The sequence below is a fragment of the Caretta caretta genome, chromosome 3 (assembly GCF_965140235.1).
Source record: "Caretta caretta isolate rCarCar2 chromosome 3, rCarCar1.hap1, whole genome shotgun sequence".
NCBI lineage: Eukaryota > Metazoa > Chordata > Testudines > Cheloniidae > Caretta > Caretta caretta.
In genome coordinates, this window is record NC_134208.1 from 109,405,308 (window position 1) to 109,423,170 (window position 17,863).

At 38.9% G+C, this 17,863-nt stretch overlaps 1 protein-coding gene across 3 annotated transcripts in view; it reads right to left on the reverse strand.

The window, feature by feature from the left end:
- Positions 1–8,238, reverse strand: part of HIVEP2 (HIVEP zinc finger 2) — a 159,628-nt gene extending 151,390 nt beyond the window's left edge. The window contains exon 1 of one of the 3 annotated variants that reach the window (XM_075126784.1): positions 7,695–8,238. The gene's annotated coding sequence lies outside the window, so the exon portion shown is untranslated. Of the gene's footprint in view, positions 1–7,063; positions 7,158–7,360; positions 7,563–7,694 lie in introns of those variants that run through there. The other 2 variants (XM_048844360.2, XM_048844359.2) reach the window with 2 other exon arrangements.
- Positions 8,239–17,863: the final 9,625 nt, after the last annotated feature.

Genomic DNA, 17,863 nt, shown 5'->3' on the forward strand with positions numbered 1-17,863 from the left:
TGAGCATCAGTTTATTTACAATGGGACACACCACACATGTATTTTGTTTTAAAACAACTCCAAACAAAACCCTGGAACTGCAGAAAGGAGTAGATTGTTATTTAAAATAACGACAACATTGAGATTTAGAAGGTAAAACAGGCAAAATAACACTGCCAATAAAGGCTTATTTTAAGATCTAGAAATTCTGATCATGTCCCTTTAATTTTTTTTTTTAAACAGAAAGTCTCTGCTAAGAATAAACATTACTGTATGCAAAAACGGCCTATTAAAAATCCTATTTTAACAAATTCAAAATGTTATTTTCTATTATTACATTGTAGGCAGTATCATGTTCCACAACATATCATGGGGAGTTTCTTTGAGATTGTTAAATATCTCCAACAATTTTCTTTATTCATAACAAACATACTTTGAGAGAAAGTATTGTGCCCAGTTCTACAAGTCCATCACACATGGAAGTCTCACTGACTTCATTGTGTGGTCTGAAACGACAAGCTTGCAGAATTGGGCCCACAACATTATTGCAGCCTTAATGGCTAGAAAATACATTATTATAAAATTTCCAACACATGCTTGTATGGTATCTGATCGAATTTTCAGACTAACTGAAAATATGTCTGAAAGAAGCACTGAACCAAAAAGAGTTAGTACAAATTAACAGAAATTATTTGTTTCCTGATAATCCTCCTTTGGATGACTGAAGGAATTTTAGCTTTCTGTTTGATCAGGATCAATCCCTTTCTATTTCAAATTAACACCACTGGGTTACTGGTACATGTCAGCTGACATCACAGTTTCAATTCCCTTTAGCTCTTTGTTTAAAAAGAAGAATTTCTATTAAACTATATACATGCAAATTATCTACTTCTTTCCTGTGTATAGAGGAAATGTATAACCCTTTATATAGAATTTATGATAATCTTGTTTTAAAAACAAAACACTTTCCCGCAACATTCAAACATGGGCTCCTCTTACATCAAAGTAGTAATTACAGTGTGCCTTTAAAAAAAAACAATGTACAACCTTTTTTTCCTTTGGCAGCTCATATAAACCAGAAATATTTCTGCCAATGCCAATAAAATATAGGTACAGTACCTACCACGGTTCTACTCTAGTAAACTTGTATTTTAAAACAGATGTTGCTCAGGACCCGAAATATTTTAGAATTCCTTTTTGAGGGGCTGATGTTTTTTGGATATTGGGAAGTGGCATTTTATGATTCAGTATAAATTCACTTATTAGAATGGAGAGGGTGTCAAAAGTATTTTAATTAAATAAAGCTCCTACTAAATAAAGAAACAAAAATCAGATGTAGTAAAACACACCCAAAATATTGGCATAATTAGTCATTAAAACATACCGAGTTAATTATGGTTTGTGTACCATTTTAAGGAAAATGAGAACTGGCACTGAAACCTGATCTACACAACAGTTAAATTGGTGTGGATACAGTTATAACAGCATGAAGGTAACTTAAGCCAGGTCTACATTACAGACTTTGGCCAGCACAGCTATTTTGGAAGGGTGAAAACAGATGTGATTCCTATTGGCATAGATGTTCTGGAAGAAGTCATTAGTGTAGATGCAGCTAGACCAGCAAAGCTGAGCTTTTATCAAAATAGCTTGTTTCACTCATGAGGAGTGGTTTTACTAAACTGGTACAAAGCGTAGCTTTGCCAATATAGCTGCATCCACAATAGGAGAGCTTTGTTGGTACAGTATGCGGATAGTCTTGCACTGGTACAACATGCCTAGTGCAGACATGGCCTTATACTGGTATAGCTTATTCCTGTAAATTAAGGGGAATAAACTGTACCAGTATAAGGACCTTTATACCAGTGTAACTGCATCCACATTTGCAGGCACTGTACCACTTTATCTATACTGATATAGTTAAAGAAGTACAATTTTTTTGTGAATAGACATTACCTGTGGGGCCCATTTAGAGAAAGTATAGAAAAAAATGTATATGCATATGCCAACTTGTGAAAAATCAACATTGGTAAATTTAGAAATCAACTAAAAGTCAAAGGCCATATTTTCAACTGTGTCTTCAATTCTGTGCCTAGAAAAACGTGGGAAAAAATATACGTCCAAAGCAGCATGGACAAATAGAGATACACAAACAATGTGGTGGGCATAAACAGTTGTTAGCCAGACTCCAATCTCATTATAGCAGTATTAGGAGATCAGAAACGGACCATTTTTGCAGGTAGACAAATCAGAAGCAAATTAAAGTAAGGCCTTGCGTCCACATGCAGTCTTATATTTAGCCTATATAAATTGAGGGTGAATATTAAATCACACGGTAAACAAAAATGTTAACATAATTTTAACCTGACAGTCATAATTATTTAGAATATTTTTATTTCTTCTGATTATTTTATATTAGGAGTCATGGAAACATGGGCCAGAATGTCCCCACCCATTTTAATAGTTGTGGGAAGGGTTTTTTGGGGGTCTAAAACAGAATGGGGAATATTTTGCAAAGACATTATATGTAAACAGAATTAGTGCTCTCACAAATGAACAGGGGTGCATGTTGACACTATTAGCACTAACTGGTGGCATCTTTGTGCCCTCTTAGTAGAAAAGCCAAAAAATGGATGTGGCTGGACACAAACATGATTTTAACCCACTAACAGTCCTTTCAGGTCAGAATTAAGATACACTGGCAGATTAGCATGGGAAAACTTGTAATACTTGTACTTGCATGGAATATTTACTCTTAGGCTGTCAATCCAGTACTTTACATGAACTCTAAATTCACTAAAGAAAGAAAAAAGGAGCCCTTATCAAATATTCCTCTTTTATGTTGTTGAAATAGAACAATTCCTGAAAATTGCTTAATAAACATATTAATATCAGCAATAATGAAAGAAAGACTACAAGACTCTTATTTGCTGATTGTATCCTTTAGAGAGACATTGCAAGTTTGAAATTATCCTATGATAATTTGTAAATTCGTAATTTTCGTAATGAAAAGTAACACCCAAAATCAATATAACTGAAAGACAGTGTAAAATGTTGTTTAGTTCGTGTCTTTAGACAGTTTACCATTTCCCCTGTAGTACCAGATAGTCAGTTCCTCCTTGCTGAAAAGACTCTTATAAACTTAAACAAGCGAGCAAAACAATCATTAAAATAACTATTTGTGATTTTTTTTTTTAAATTCAGAACACACTATTTAAAGGATGTCCTATCAAAAACAGGATTTTTTAAAATCAGTTAAAAATTAAGTTGCCTGTGTCTCTTTAAATTAAAAGCTTGCTAGAATCAATTATTTTAATGGCAAAATCTCCTCGCAACTTGTCCTATCTTAATCGAGTAGAAAAGATATGCAGTCTCTGCATACAACACTTCCCTTCAATTCTCCAAAGAGTGAGTACTTAACTTTTGTAAAAGACTATAACCCATCAAATTTAATAACAGTTATGCATGTCCCTTGTGAGGAGAATGGACCTTTAAAATGGCACTTTCACGTTCACTTCTTCTGGAAAGAAGAGGTGAATTAGACTGAATAAAACATTCTTTCCTCTGTATCCTGACAAGGACACTACCATGAAGATGTATCTGATTTAAGTCATAACTCAATCCAACTGCAAAAGGTTAGCATGCAGGCCTGACCGTTTTATCTTGAACTGAAATTCATGTGCAAACTCAAATAAGAATCATATGGAAGAAGTGTCAGCCATACCCCTCCACTCCCAGGGCTGGATTGACAGCCATCGATATACAGAACCACAGTTTGTTACAACACCCTACCATCCGGCATACTGAAGTCTGAAAGTTTGATGACCTGCCTTATTTTACAATACTTTACATCTCACATAGCTGATCTTATCAATTTGCCACCTACAGTAATACTGTTTAACAGTAGGCATTTTCCCCTAAGAATGAAAATTACAGTATGAAGTATTACAGTATTTAGCAACCGCTTCTGCTAGACAGAGATTCCATATTCCAGCTGCCATTCCCAAAATGGTTAGATTCTAAATTAATATCAAGAACTATCCTTGTTAATGAGTCAGGAAGAAAACATCAAAATGGTACTTGTCACTTTCACTTTTGCTTAAAGCCAATTTGCAATCACTCCTGCTAATAAAATAAATAACCAACCAACCAACCCTGGTAAAATGAAAACTTGACTATACAATAAACTTTCTTTTCTTAAAATCAACAGGTACAGCCTATAAATATTAACAGTGACATCACAGAGTTATTAAAATAAATATGTTCAGCTAGAACCAGTAAACCAAAAGCTAAAAAAGAATGTGCCAAAAGTAATCTAAACACAAATTTAGTGCCAAACACTCAGACATATGTACCTACCATTATTCAGCAAGAACCACATGAATGCATATGGTTCTCTATTTTGTCTTCATAGTAACAAGAAGGTTTGTAAACAGATCTCACATAGGAGGAAATCTAGTCACTTGAGAATCTAAAAATCAGTCTTTGTGAAGACCAGTTTTGCACTGTTGCCACATAATAGGATTTAGTTGTTTTAATATGTGACTAAATGTCTTCTACTTCTACCCAAATTCTGTTCTCATTTCACCTCATAATACCAATGGAATTGAAACATGTCACTGAAGCCAGAACTTATTCCTGTCACTTTTGATAATCGTCAGTAAATGCTATAAAAATGTATATTGCATGATGTTAAATACTTGGGAAGATTTTATCAACTATGTCAAAATTAAGGATACGTTGATTTTGTAGCACATCAATATCATTTACAAAGGTGAAAACCAAACCAACCTAGAGTTCGCTTACAGGAATAAAAATAAAAACCTAAGTGCAAAAATCAGCTCTGTGCGATAAGTAATCTGCATTTTCACCGTTAACAGTTTTTTTAAAAAAAATTAGGCAAAACAACAGAAACCAAGTGGAAGATATCAGATCTTCCAATTCCCAAAGTTTCAGAAGTGACTTCCTAACTTCAAAGATGAAGAGAATTTTAAAATATAATTGTAAAAGACCCTGTAAGATAATTTGGAAGTGATGATGTATGTTTGTATACTGCAAACCTAGTAGGTGAAGCCTCTGGCACCTTAGTTGTATTAAAGCTAACACGTTTACATGTCATTTTCATTATCAAAATACATATGACTCTCTACCACGTCCTTACATTAATCTGAAGATTAGATTCCTGTTGAAGTCAATGGGAGTTTAGCCTGAATAAACAGCTTAAGAGTTGGGCCCACTCTCTGCTTTTGTTCTTTGGTAGACCACTTGTTCTTTCAATTTAATAATAATTATTATTTACTTTACCCTACAGTAGCACCAGAACCAAAAACTGAATCAAAGTCTCCTCGTGCTAGATGCTGATGTAAATGATGGTGTCTGCCTAAAGAGCTTAATACAATAATGCACCTAGCTACTAATTATTTGTTTTCTCCTTTGCAGGCCAATTTATTTACTCCCTCCATCATAAACCACAACACAGATTCACTGTAAGATCAAGGTAGTAAAAAAGAATTAGTATCCTTGACTCTCTGTGCACACAACTTTTACTACCACTAGTAAGGTATGTAATTATCCAAATTCTAATACTTAATCTTGTTCCATCTCAAAAGAAAAGAAAAAAAATTTTTGAAAGAAATGGAGCTTAATGGCATTTTCCAAGAGTTTCATTTAAATTTTTAATTAAAACTTCTTACTGTAAGGATCTAATTAACATTTCAAGTCTTTAGCCTTCTTGATTAGTACAATTTTTCTTGATATAATAGAAATAAAATAATACTACTCTGAATATTCCTGTCAGTAAATTAGAAAAATATTGAGTTCTTATGGCAGATTACAGTCAGACCTTTAAAAAACAAAAAACAAAAAAAAACCAGCATCATCACTTACGTGAGGGCAAAACTGAGTGAGATTCCAGTAGCACATGGGAACCATAAGAAAACTGAACAATTCACATTTCCATTGTAATAGAAATAATGGAAACAAACCCATGACGATAGGCTTAGGCCTTGCTAGATGAGGCTTTTTATTATATCAGTTGCACTAAAATGGATTATTCTACATATTCTGCAGAATTACAGATCTTAAGTATATTAAACAGAACAGAAATAGCATCTCCTTCCTCTCTGCTTCAGGTTCTCATTTGTAAAATGGGGATAACAACATTTACTGTACCTATTTCTCAGGGGTGTTGTAAGCGGCAAATGGTGAACGTTTGTGTAGCACTTTGAAAATGTAAAGAACTCCAGACTGGAAATGTGAAGTAATACTAGCCAAACTAAACCTGGGATTTCCCCTCCAAATATTATTTTCCCATAATTACAGAGATAATATATTCCAAGGAAAACTGCGAGAAGCAACTTGAAGAATATCCCTTCCTTCCTTCCTGCTTCACAGCACACAGCTCCCAGAAGGACAATATCTGGTTGCACTTGATGACTCCCCCCATACACATACATTGCAGCGTAGACGTTTCAAGGTAGGGTCTCACATATAACAAACATGGATGTGCCTGTTACATAATCAGATGCAGCCAGACCGTAGACTCCGGTTATATAATAAATTCATTTCTGCAGCGACAGCCGCCGCTCCCCCACCCCCGCCCTTGGAAGCTGACTTCCAGCCTCCCTCTGACTTCCAGCCTCCCTCCCCCAAGGGAACAATGGTCTGTTTAGAATGTGCAAAAGGAGAGCGAGCACATCTGCCTTGATGGCAGCAGCAGGCAGAGCCCCTCGTTAACCCCCTTCCTGTGGCTTTTACACGTCATGGAACATTCCCGGAACGGGCCAACGTTCCACCCACTTCAGGGAACAGGCATCAAGGCGCAGCGCGCAGCACTGCCCCGCACACGCATCCAGCCCCCGCCACCTCCAGCCCGGGTCGCACACGCGCGTCGCCCCCCCCCCCCCTCCCTCGCTCCCTCCCCCGCCCCACATACGCACAAGGACAAGTCAGGCGCGACAGCCAGCTGAAGCGTCCGTCAAGCTACCCTCTCCTCCCCCCGCCCAGCCCCTCGGCTCATTCCAACCGCAACCCCCCTCTTCCATGCAAACCCTTGCCCCTCCACCGAGCGTCTGCGTACCCCTCCCACCTTGCCATAGGGAGCCCAGCGTGAGCGCCGAGCAGCCGTGTCCCCTCCTGCCAGTGTCTCTCCTTAGAAACCATGCTCATTCCTCGCCACAGGAGGAGATTACGCAAGGCAGCCTGCTCCTAATCTGCATACACTTACATGCTGGGTATTCCCCACATTTCCTAACAGCGGGCCACTAACAAAGACGTCCCCGTCCCCCCCAACCCCGGTGCAAGAAGAGGGGAACGGTTCCCAGCATCCGAGGGAAAACGGGCCGATGATCGCAACAAGCTCAGCACCCCTGGAGAGGAGACTTACCGCTCGGGTGGGTTTACAGCCCCACTGGTTTCTCTCAGTACCTCCCCCCCCATTCTTCACAAGTCCTCCATAGACCCCTCCGCTGCAGCCAGACAGCCCCCGGTGACACCACGCACTTGCAAGTTGCTCCAGAGACCCTTGCAAGTCTCCGCCTCAAAACACCCAACTTGTCAAGGACTTTTCCTGCTACAGTCTAACTAAATAAATAAATCACCATTCTACGAGTGCCTCCCCCGCTCCCCCCCCCCGCACCAGTTGAAAGCGGCCGTCAGCTGGTGCCAATGACAGGGGTTGGAGAGGGGGAGGGGTCCTTGCAGCAGCAGCTGCTGCTCACCTGGAAAGTCACCGAGCCGGAAGGAGGAAACCCCTCCTGGTGCCCTTGTTGTTGTTGGTTCCGCTGGGGGGCTCTTGTTGCTCCTTTGCTAAGGTGGTGCCTGGAGCGAGGTGCCCCGCGGCATTGCTTTATATAGAGACAGATCGAGATATCCCGGCAGCCAAGGGGCGTCTGGTTCATTGACTTGTAGTAGGATAGACCATTGCTCTCGGGCTTCCTCTCTCTCTCGCTCGCTTTAAATGGTGGAGCTTGATTTAAAATAAGAATAAAATCAGGGCGAGAGAGAGGCCGGAGAAGCCGCAGTTTTTTTTCCGGAGGAGGGAGCCTCTCGGAGCTGCAGACAGACTGGGTTATTCCTGGCACCACTTCCCAGAACAGAAGTTACAAGGAGAGAGAGGGGAGAGCTCAGCCAGTGATGTCATCGGATCCCCCAGCGCGTCCCAGGGAGGGAGCGCGAGAGGGAGGGAAGCTGAACCAGAAGATCCAGTTCCAGAGAATGATGGGCTCTCTGTGCCTGTGTGTCTGTGAGAGAGAGAGGTGCACTGTGCAGACAGAAAGAGAGGGGGAGGGAGGAGGCAGGGCTTCCGAGTGCAAAGCAGCTGCCTCCCCCAGCCAGAGGAGATCTCTGCTTCCCCTCCCCCTCCTTTGAAAAGGGAACTCCCAGGAGAGCCAGTCTCAACTTGCCATGCAAAAGTTGTGCGTCTTCCCAGCTTGAGAATTTCCTTTAAGGATGTGGGATCCTCCTCCCCCCGCCCTTTTCATTTTCCACCCCTTCCACCCCCTCTCCCTCGCCTGGTCAAGATCATGTTATCTGTCAGGAAGAACAAAATAATACCAGAGTTCCTGATGCTGGCTGCATTTCTTGAGCATTTGAACCTGTTTTCTTGCGGTTCCCATCCCCAGTCCAAGTAGCTTGTCTAATGTGTCATGCAATACGTCTCTTAAATCATGTACTGCTTTGCCCCCTACTCCCCAAGGGAAGGTTTATTGGAGTCTCAGCAATTATTCTATTACTCTCTAAATGGGATTTTGGAAATATAAAAACAAAACAAATTGCTCAAAGCAGTACTGGCTTTTTCCAGACTTCTCTGATTGCAAATTCAGTGTCTATTTCTAAACTCAGCGTGTATTTCCAAAAGAAAATCTTCAGCTTTAAACATTTTCTGGGCTTATTTTGTTTACTTGTTTTAAAATATTTTATTTTCATATCTTTTTATCCAAAGAGTCACTAGAAAACAATTTTAAAAATGAAGTAACTTGTTTAATATATGTATACAAAATAATACAAAACATTGTCAGGTGCAGGGCTCCCTGCTTTCAATGTTAGAGATGGCAGGTGACATTCAACTTAAAGAATACTGGATGTCATACATGTGAACTTGTTAGCAGTATTTCCTTTCAAGGCTGTTGCTCTGAGTTCAGAGGCCTGCAGGCTGCAGCAGACAGTGAAAAGGCTGAGACAGGACAAGTGCTCCACTTGTGCCCAATATGGTCTCTGTGGTTTGCTGTTAGCTTAAGTGGTGACCCTGCCGTTTTATATCAGCTGCTATTGCTCTCATGTTCTAGGGAGTAAAGGGGGATATGAAGGGCAGGAATAAGAGGGTGGTGCCAATTCATTCTATGCTAGAATATCTGTGCCCACCTTTTTTTAAAAAAATACAGTTTGTCTCCAATAAGCACATAACTCAGGGGAAAATATTCTGTGGAAGTACTATGTAAAGCAAGAAGGAAACAAAGTGATTTAACTTTATGTTCATTCCACTATTTTTGTTACTACTTCATAAAATAAAACAAATCTTTAGTGTTCCAAACCAGTAATTAAGTATCGAGAAATAATATCAAAATAAAGCCCTATATTTAAATAAAATTCTCTACCTATATAGTAATAATATCTTTGATAATTAAACCAGTATGGATATTACAAATCAGTTATTTCTCACCATTTGTGCTCTTGATTTTACCTTTTTGCTCAGAGTAAAACTAAGCTGGCTAGTTTCACTTTTGTTTCTAGGTACTAGCACAATCATCTTAATTGTTTGGCTTCACGGTGCTTGAGCAGAATGTTTATTTTTTTTAAGTATTATTTATTCTAATTTTCATACTGACAACTTTTTATTCATATTAGGTTTTGTAAACCAATAATGAAAATTCAGGTCCATGCAAAATTGACATTTTTTCAGTGTTGCCAACTTGCAATGTTATCACAAATCTTGCAACATTTAGTGATTTTCTTAAATCCCCAGCTACTGGAGTCATATGATTAAATGAGAATCTCAGCTTTCATTTAAAAACGTTTCTAGCCTTTTTAATTGCAAAGAAAAGTGAATCCTGAAGACTTAAATACCGGAAGGCAAATAAAAAGAACCCAGAGTTTTTTATGTTTAAAGTCTCATGATTTTTAAGCCAATGTCATGAAGGTCTCTTTCAGTTCTGGATCCAAAGCTGTTTTTGACAAGCTGCAGAGCCTGTATTTGCAGGGACCCCAATTTGGGAGGGTAGCAGAGAGAGGTCTGTGCATGCTTGCTCCATTCCTCACTCCCTCTTCGCACACCATATTAGGAGGGAGTTTGACTGCATGCGTCTTGACAGAGCCAACACCAGGAGAGGGCAGGTGGAAACACTGTCTTGGGTTGGTACTGCAGCCACCTGGCCTAGTCTACATTGAAAATTAAATTGACATAGCTATAGCACTCAGGGGTGTGAAAAATCCACACCCTTGAGCACAGTAGCTATGCCAACCTAACCACGGTGCAGGCACAGTGAGGTTGACCAAAGTATGCTTCTGTTGACCTAGCTACCATCTCTGGGGGAAGTGATGTTCCTACACTGGCAGAAAAACCTCTTCCGCCATGTAGGCTACATATACATTACAGGGTTATACCAGTACAGCTATAGCACTTTAGCTATGCCACAGTAGTCCCCGTAGTCTCGTGGCCTGAGATGCCAGAGCAGATTCTTTCATAAACTGCAACTAGCAGTTTCATGCAGAAGCAGTAGGGGCATCTGAGTCACCCACTCTCTCTCCTTTCCAGGCTCTGTGACAACATTACCTTTACATTTTTACCATTTGGTTTTTAAACAAAGAAGTTGAGTCAAGAAGTAAAAGAATTCCAAAGGGTCAGATTTGCAATTTTAAATTATTTAAAATTCACAGTCTCACTAGGATCATTCGTTCTTGTCTGTGTGGAAAGCACCGAGTACATCATAGCTGTTGCTACAGTGAAAATAGAATTACTATTATTAATCAGCAGCATTGTACACAATTTATTAAACATTGCAATTTATATTAAAATCTGCTCTGCTCTTGGAGCTTACATCATTTATTAGCTTTGAAAACTGCTGCCGCTCCCATAACCAGACAATAGAAAATGACATATTATTTTTCTTACTCTAGTACAATTGAGTTGAAATGTAAAGTAACTTTTAAAAATAGTTAACACATTTAAAGAAATACATTCTTTCACTGAGAAAAATTACCTGACCTCTGCGGTCTTACTCTGTGCACTTGAAGACCAGACTACTTTGTCAGCAAGCTACTATTAGAGAAATAACAGTATTAGTACAATTACTCCATTTGTAGAAAGGAGCTGATGATATTTACCTGCTTCAACATAGTTACTGTGTGGCTAAACAAATCCAAATGTATCAACTTATCTGATAGCCTCAAAAGGAAGAGGTGCAAATTATTAGTAGTTTTATTATTAGTCCTTAACGAACTGTGTTTTTTCTTGGGGACTGGATGGTTCAGGAAACTAATGGGATATGAAACCTTTTGTTAATAGGAATCCAAATCAATAAACCAATATTAATAGAAATAGCTTTATATTATTATTTTAATGTATTATGTATTGTTTGTGTTTATACTTCCTTCTCTTTTCCTTCACTCCTTTCTTCCCATTCAGTTGACTATATTTTGGTGTATCTTATCCTCCTCCTTTTTCTATTTTCCCACTCAGGGTTCCCTCAAACCCACACAATCCACTCACACTCACTTCCCCCCACACCCACATATCCATTCATACACTGTCCCTAAGGCCTATAAAGGCACCTACTCACACAACTGGGGATGTCTTTCCGATGCTGGGGGTGGAGAGGGGGAGGGATAGTATGTAGTTCCTGTCTCTATAAGAGAAGGGGCTGCTGTAGCCTTTTCTTTTTCTCCTTGAGGAGAGAGGCATTGAGCTGGATCTTAGGCTCAGGGCACTGGTCTGCACTCTGTTTACTGTGCTTAGTTTAGTCTTAGACCAGGCAGTGACCTGGGCTGCAATCAGGCACTCATCATGGGTTCTGCTGGAGATGAGGACAAAGGGGAGGGAGCTGCAGTTGGAAGCGGGGAGAAAGGAAGGAGCAGAATCAGTCAGTAGCTGCTCTGAGGACAGAAACAGGGAGGAGAGGGCACTAGAATCCTGGGAAGGGCAGAGGGAAGGAGCTGCCAAAAGGAAAGTAATTGTTTATATTTGTCTCCCACCTGCCATAGGTAGCAGCAGGGTCTCTCCACGCAGCATTGCTTGCTCAGGTGACTGGGGGTATTTTTATTCATATAAACATGTAATCTTTTTATGAATGCTTATAAACTCTTGTGTATAGTTATATCTATTGGCAGTGAGTTCCACTAGTCAATTATTCATGATGTTAAAAAATGTTTCCCTTTATCAGTTTTAGATGTGTTGCTTTTCATTTTGATTGAATGCCATCTTGTTCTTGTATTAAGAGAAGATAAACAGATGCTCCCAATTTACCTTCTCTAGCCCATTCATTATTTTAAGCAACTCTATTATATCCTTTCTTACCTATGCACTCGCTAATCTAAATAGTACTAATTTTTCCTCATATGGAAGTTTTGCCATGACTTTTCCACATAAGAGGATGTAGTCACAATGAAGCAGATCTTTATGCAAGACATTACTTGGAGCTCACCCTCAAACAGTGTGGAAGAGGACGAAAGTGAAGGTATTTAGCTTCCCACTGTGTGTAAATAATAGTGGAAGAGGGCTTAGTAGAAGAGATGTGCTTCTTAGCGTATGCGCAACGTACCTCAGATGGCACGTGACCAGGATTCATCACCAAATTTGGGCTGCTGGTTGGATCATTAGCTTCCCCGGCCTGGGTGGGGGACTGACTGGGAGTGCGATGTGAATGCTGATCCATGCGCCCAAGGGACGTGCTCTTCTTATGGTAAAGAATTAATGGAACCACTTCCTGGAGGAAAATGTTTCTCTGAGCTGTTTATTCAAAAATATGATTTCCTTTTGCAAAATCTATATCTTTACTTAAAAACATATCCAGGGGCAGAACTAACTTGTTCTGTATGAATATCTGTAACTTGATAGTAACACATCACCATTTGACGTGGTGATTAGGAAAAAAATGAGAGGGGCAGAGATTTTTGAAAACTGTAATTATAGATATTGGTCCTTTCAGGACTTTTTAAGGCCCATGAATATTGGAAAAATTTTGAATAATGTAACTTTTACTCTTCACATTTTTTCTTAGCTAATTAGCAAGCTGGATCGGAGAATGTGCAGGCAGCATTGTTTATTCTGCCAAGCCATTAAGAGCACTTCTAATTTAAAATAAATTAATCCCTTGAGTGCCACCCTCATCTTGTCTTTGATCTTGCGTTTTAATATCAGAATCAGATTAGTTTTTTTTTAAATCCTTACTTTCGGGCTGTCAAGGTTCCTTCCCCACTCTGAACTCTAGGGTACAGATGTGGGGACCTACATGAAAAACCCCCTAAGCTTATTTTTACCAGCTTAGGTTAAAACTTCCCCAAGGTACAAACTATTTAATCTTTTGTCCCTGGATTTTATTGCTGCCACCACCAAGCGTTTAACAAATATAACAGGGAAAGAGCCTGCTTGGAAACTTCTTTCCCCCTCAAAATGCCCCCAAGCCCTACACCCCCTTTCCTGGGGAAGGCTTGATAAAAATCCTCACCAATTTGCAAAGGCGAACACAGACCCAAACCCTTGGATCTTAAGAACAATGAAAAAGCAATCAGGTTCTTAAAAGAAGAATTTTAATTAAAGAAAAAGTAAAAAAGAGTCACCTCTGTAAAATCAGGATTGTAAATACCTTACAGGGTAATCCAATTCAAAACATAGAGAATCCCTCTAGGCAAAACCTTAAGTTACAAAAAGACACAAAAACAGGAATATACATTCCATTCAGCACATCTTATTTTATCAGCCATTTAAACAAAACAGAATCTAACGCATATCTAATTAGATTGCTTATTAACTCTTTACAGGAGTTCTGACCTGCATTCCTGCTCTGGTCCCGGCAAAAGCAACACACAGATAGAGAGAACCCTTTGTTTCCCCTCTCTCCAGCTTTGAAAGTATCTTGTCTCCTCATTGGTCATTTTGGTCAGCTGCCAGCGAGGTTGTCTTAGCTTCTTAACCCTTCACAGGTGAAAGGGTTTTTCCTCTGGCCAGCAGGGATTGAAAGGTGTTTACCCTTCCCTTTATATTTATGACACGGGCATTAAAAAAATTTCCCCTGTCAACATCCACACTATGCTAACAGGCACAGGTCACTTCTCTCTCTCTTTTTCTTTTCAAATGAAACAGTTCTCAAATTTATTTTGCAAATCGTATTCAATCATTTTTTTCAGTTCTTCTTAGCACAGATGAAGTAAGAGCTTGCCAAAAGCATGGCATGATTTAACAACATCTGAGTTATATAACCTTAACAATTAAATGGATTTATTTTTTAAAGCTTAACTACTTACATTCTCATTAGTACCTGATATCCTCTCATTAGTAGCCTTCTCAAACAGCCAACTTCAATTTTTAGAATATCTTCATTCCAAAGGATCCCAGAGGTCTTTTTATCTAGAGAGAGAATTTCACTTATTTTGGGGTGGAACATTGCACACAGTAATACTGCCTGACAATTTGAGGATAGGTGAAGAGGAATACCATACCCACTTGAAATGGCAGGGGGCATTTAGAGAGGAAAAATTAAAATTGCCCAAACAAATCAGCTGAATTTTCACCATATTACTGAGGCTAACACCATTACTCTTCTGAAACATGACATGGGTCTCTTAACAAGCACATGTGGTTCGGACCTTGGTTTTACATTTCATGATATTTCCCACAGCACAATGCCCATTAATACTATGCTGGTGCATTGGTTCAGTACTGTCTCAGAGGGAAGTGTGCCACCTACTGAATGACCTATGCTACTTGCTACAGCAGAAGAGGGCTTTCTTTGAAGGTAGCCCATCCAAGCACCGACCAGGCCTTCACACTGCTTAGTTTGTGAAAGCTAATAAACTCAACCAAACCCGCAATAGGCATCTCTACCAAATGAACAAAGGTATTACAGACTGACTCAGTCCTTCACTTGTAGCAGTTGTAGTAATAGTGTAGCTTGAAATAAAATGAAATTCTTGTTTCTGAAAGCCAATATAAAAGTTGTGCCTTCTAACATTGCTGCTGCTGCAGCTGCAAGTGTGCTAAGTCTCAAAAATGAATTCTGTAACTGCAAAAAACTCAAATACTAAAATTCCACTATGATTTCCACATCAACTGGATGTGCTGGTGTACCGACCTTGAAGGTATTTGCTAGCTATGTGTCCTAACAAATTAGGGAACACCCTCTCTTGCTTCATTGTCACATAGTAGTTCCCTTTGTGTACTTTCTTCAGTTACTCATTTGATTGGGCAAGAACAGAGGAAACTCCCCTCAAGTGCTGTCATAATCTGTTAAAGGCACCTAGAAAGTTTCCTGTGGTTACCTGCATCTTATGTTATCAGGTTACTCTGCAGAATGTGTCATGCTGGACTCAGAGTAGCAGCCGTGTTAGTCTATATCTGCGAAAAGAAAAGGAGTACTTGTGGAAATTTGTTAGTCTCTAAGGTGCCACAAGTACTCCTTTTCTTCATTCTGGACTATTACTGAAACGTTATAATGACATCTTGAAAAAAAAACTTGGCACATATTTAATGATGGTTTATTATCCTTTTAGCAGCTTGTACTTATTTGACCTTTTACTTATATAAAGTACAGTAGGATTTTAAGGTCCTTGTACCATCAGTAGATTTAAATATATAATTAAATAGCAGATTTTAGTTCCATTTGGAGGACCGGATGATTCAAGATATTCGTTATGGGAACCTTTCACTTCTAAATCATCGATCCAAATCCAGTTCATATATGTGGTGGCAAACCTTGAGCATATAAATCCTGATTCATTGAAATTCTTGGTTATCAGGACATAAGTCTTTAAGAGATGGTCACATATCGGTTAGTTAAAAAAGGAGCAAACTTTTTCATAAAAGTTCTACATCTACACTTTGAAAATATAAGAAATTTTCACCAGCTCTCTGCAGCAAATAAGTCTTCATATGTTAATCGTCCTTTAATATATGACAGTCTTTCACCATAATTAAGGAATAAAGACACCAGTATTAAAATGGTGGAAATTTGTTAAAATATATTTCAATTCAAAAATAGCTTTTTTCAAAAATATAAGCATTTGTGAAAACATTTTAGCTTTTTCAAAATTTTCTATTCTGCTACATTTTTCAGCAGAAGCTTTTGATGAAAAATTCAGCTTTTTCTTCCAATTATTTTTTTATTCTGAGAGTGTAACAAGAGATACAGTTGCAAAATATATTTTACATTCCCTTCTTTTGAAACACAAACATTAAAATAAATCTGGCATTTTTTTTAAAAAAAAAACCTGTAATTGTGTAGGTTTCAGAGTAGCAGCCGTGTTAGTCTGTATCCGCAAAAAGAAAAGGAGTACTTGTGGCACTTTAGAGACTAACCAATTTATTTGAGCATAAGCTTTCCTGAGCTACAGCTCACTTCATCGGATGCATTCAGTGGAAAATGCAATGGGGAGATTTACGTACATAGAGAACATGAAACAATGGGTGTTACCATACACACTGTAACAAGAGTGATCACTTAAGGTGAGCTATTACCAGCAGGAGAGCCGGGGGGGGGGGGGGGGGGGGGGGGGGGGGGAGGGAACCTTTTGTAGTGATAATCAAGGTGGGCCATTTCCAGCAGTTGACAAGAACATCTGAGGAAAGGGGGTGGGGTGGGGGGAGGAAATAAACATGGGGAAATAGTTACACAAAGTAAAACTATTTCCCCATGTTTATCCCCTCCCCCACAATGTTCCTCAGATGTTCTTGTCAACTGCTGGAAATGGCCCACCTTGATTATCACTATAAAAGGCTTTCTCCCCCCTCTCCACCCCCCCCCCCCCGGCTCTCCTGCTGGTATTAGCTCATCTTAAGTGATCACTCTCCTTACAGTGTGTATGGTAACACCCATTGTTTCATGTTCTCTATGTATATAAATCTCCCCACTGTATTTTCCACTGAATGCATCCAATGAAATGAGCTGTAGCTCACGAAAGCTTATGCTCAAATAAATGTGTTAGTCTCTAAGGTGCCACAAGTACTCTTTTTCTTTTTGTAACTGTGTATTGATTTTGCTAGGAATTGGCCAATTCTAGTATTTAAAACACCAATGTAAAAATCTCTTTTCTGAATGCCAGAGGTTTATAAATGTGAAATATTAAGGACAACAAACTTCTGTATTAGTTGAAAATATTTTGGACTTGTTATGATAGTTTTAAAACATATTGTATCTCCACTTAGAAGTCCATAATATATTTTGTAGTTTATAATCCATACATCATTCAGCTGTAATAAACTGATATGGAAAAGAAATGAATCAATCATATTCAAGAAGTACATTTCTAATCTACTGATACATGACAGTTGCTAATTAAGTAGCAATCTGCTCCTTATAAAGATAAAATATGTTTTAAAACTACATATTTTAATAATAGTTTTTAAATGTTAAAAATATTGTACACTATAATGGAAACAACACTTCTCTAATGAAGTATTCAACATCACTTAGGACCTGATTCAATGGGAGTTGGATATGGTCTTTATAGTGCAGTCAATTTAGCAAAGCCCCAATTCAACGAAGTACTAAAGTACTTATTTCTAGTCTAGTGCTAAAAACACTTGCTATTGGTATAATGATTATGTCCAATAAAGGAATTACCAGGCAGTCTGTTCTGCTTTGGACAACCAGAACAGGTCACATAACGGACCCTAACATGTTATATGTTCATTCAGTGTAGACGTACTCAAGCTCCTGTGTACTCTGGGTCAGGATCCTTT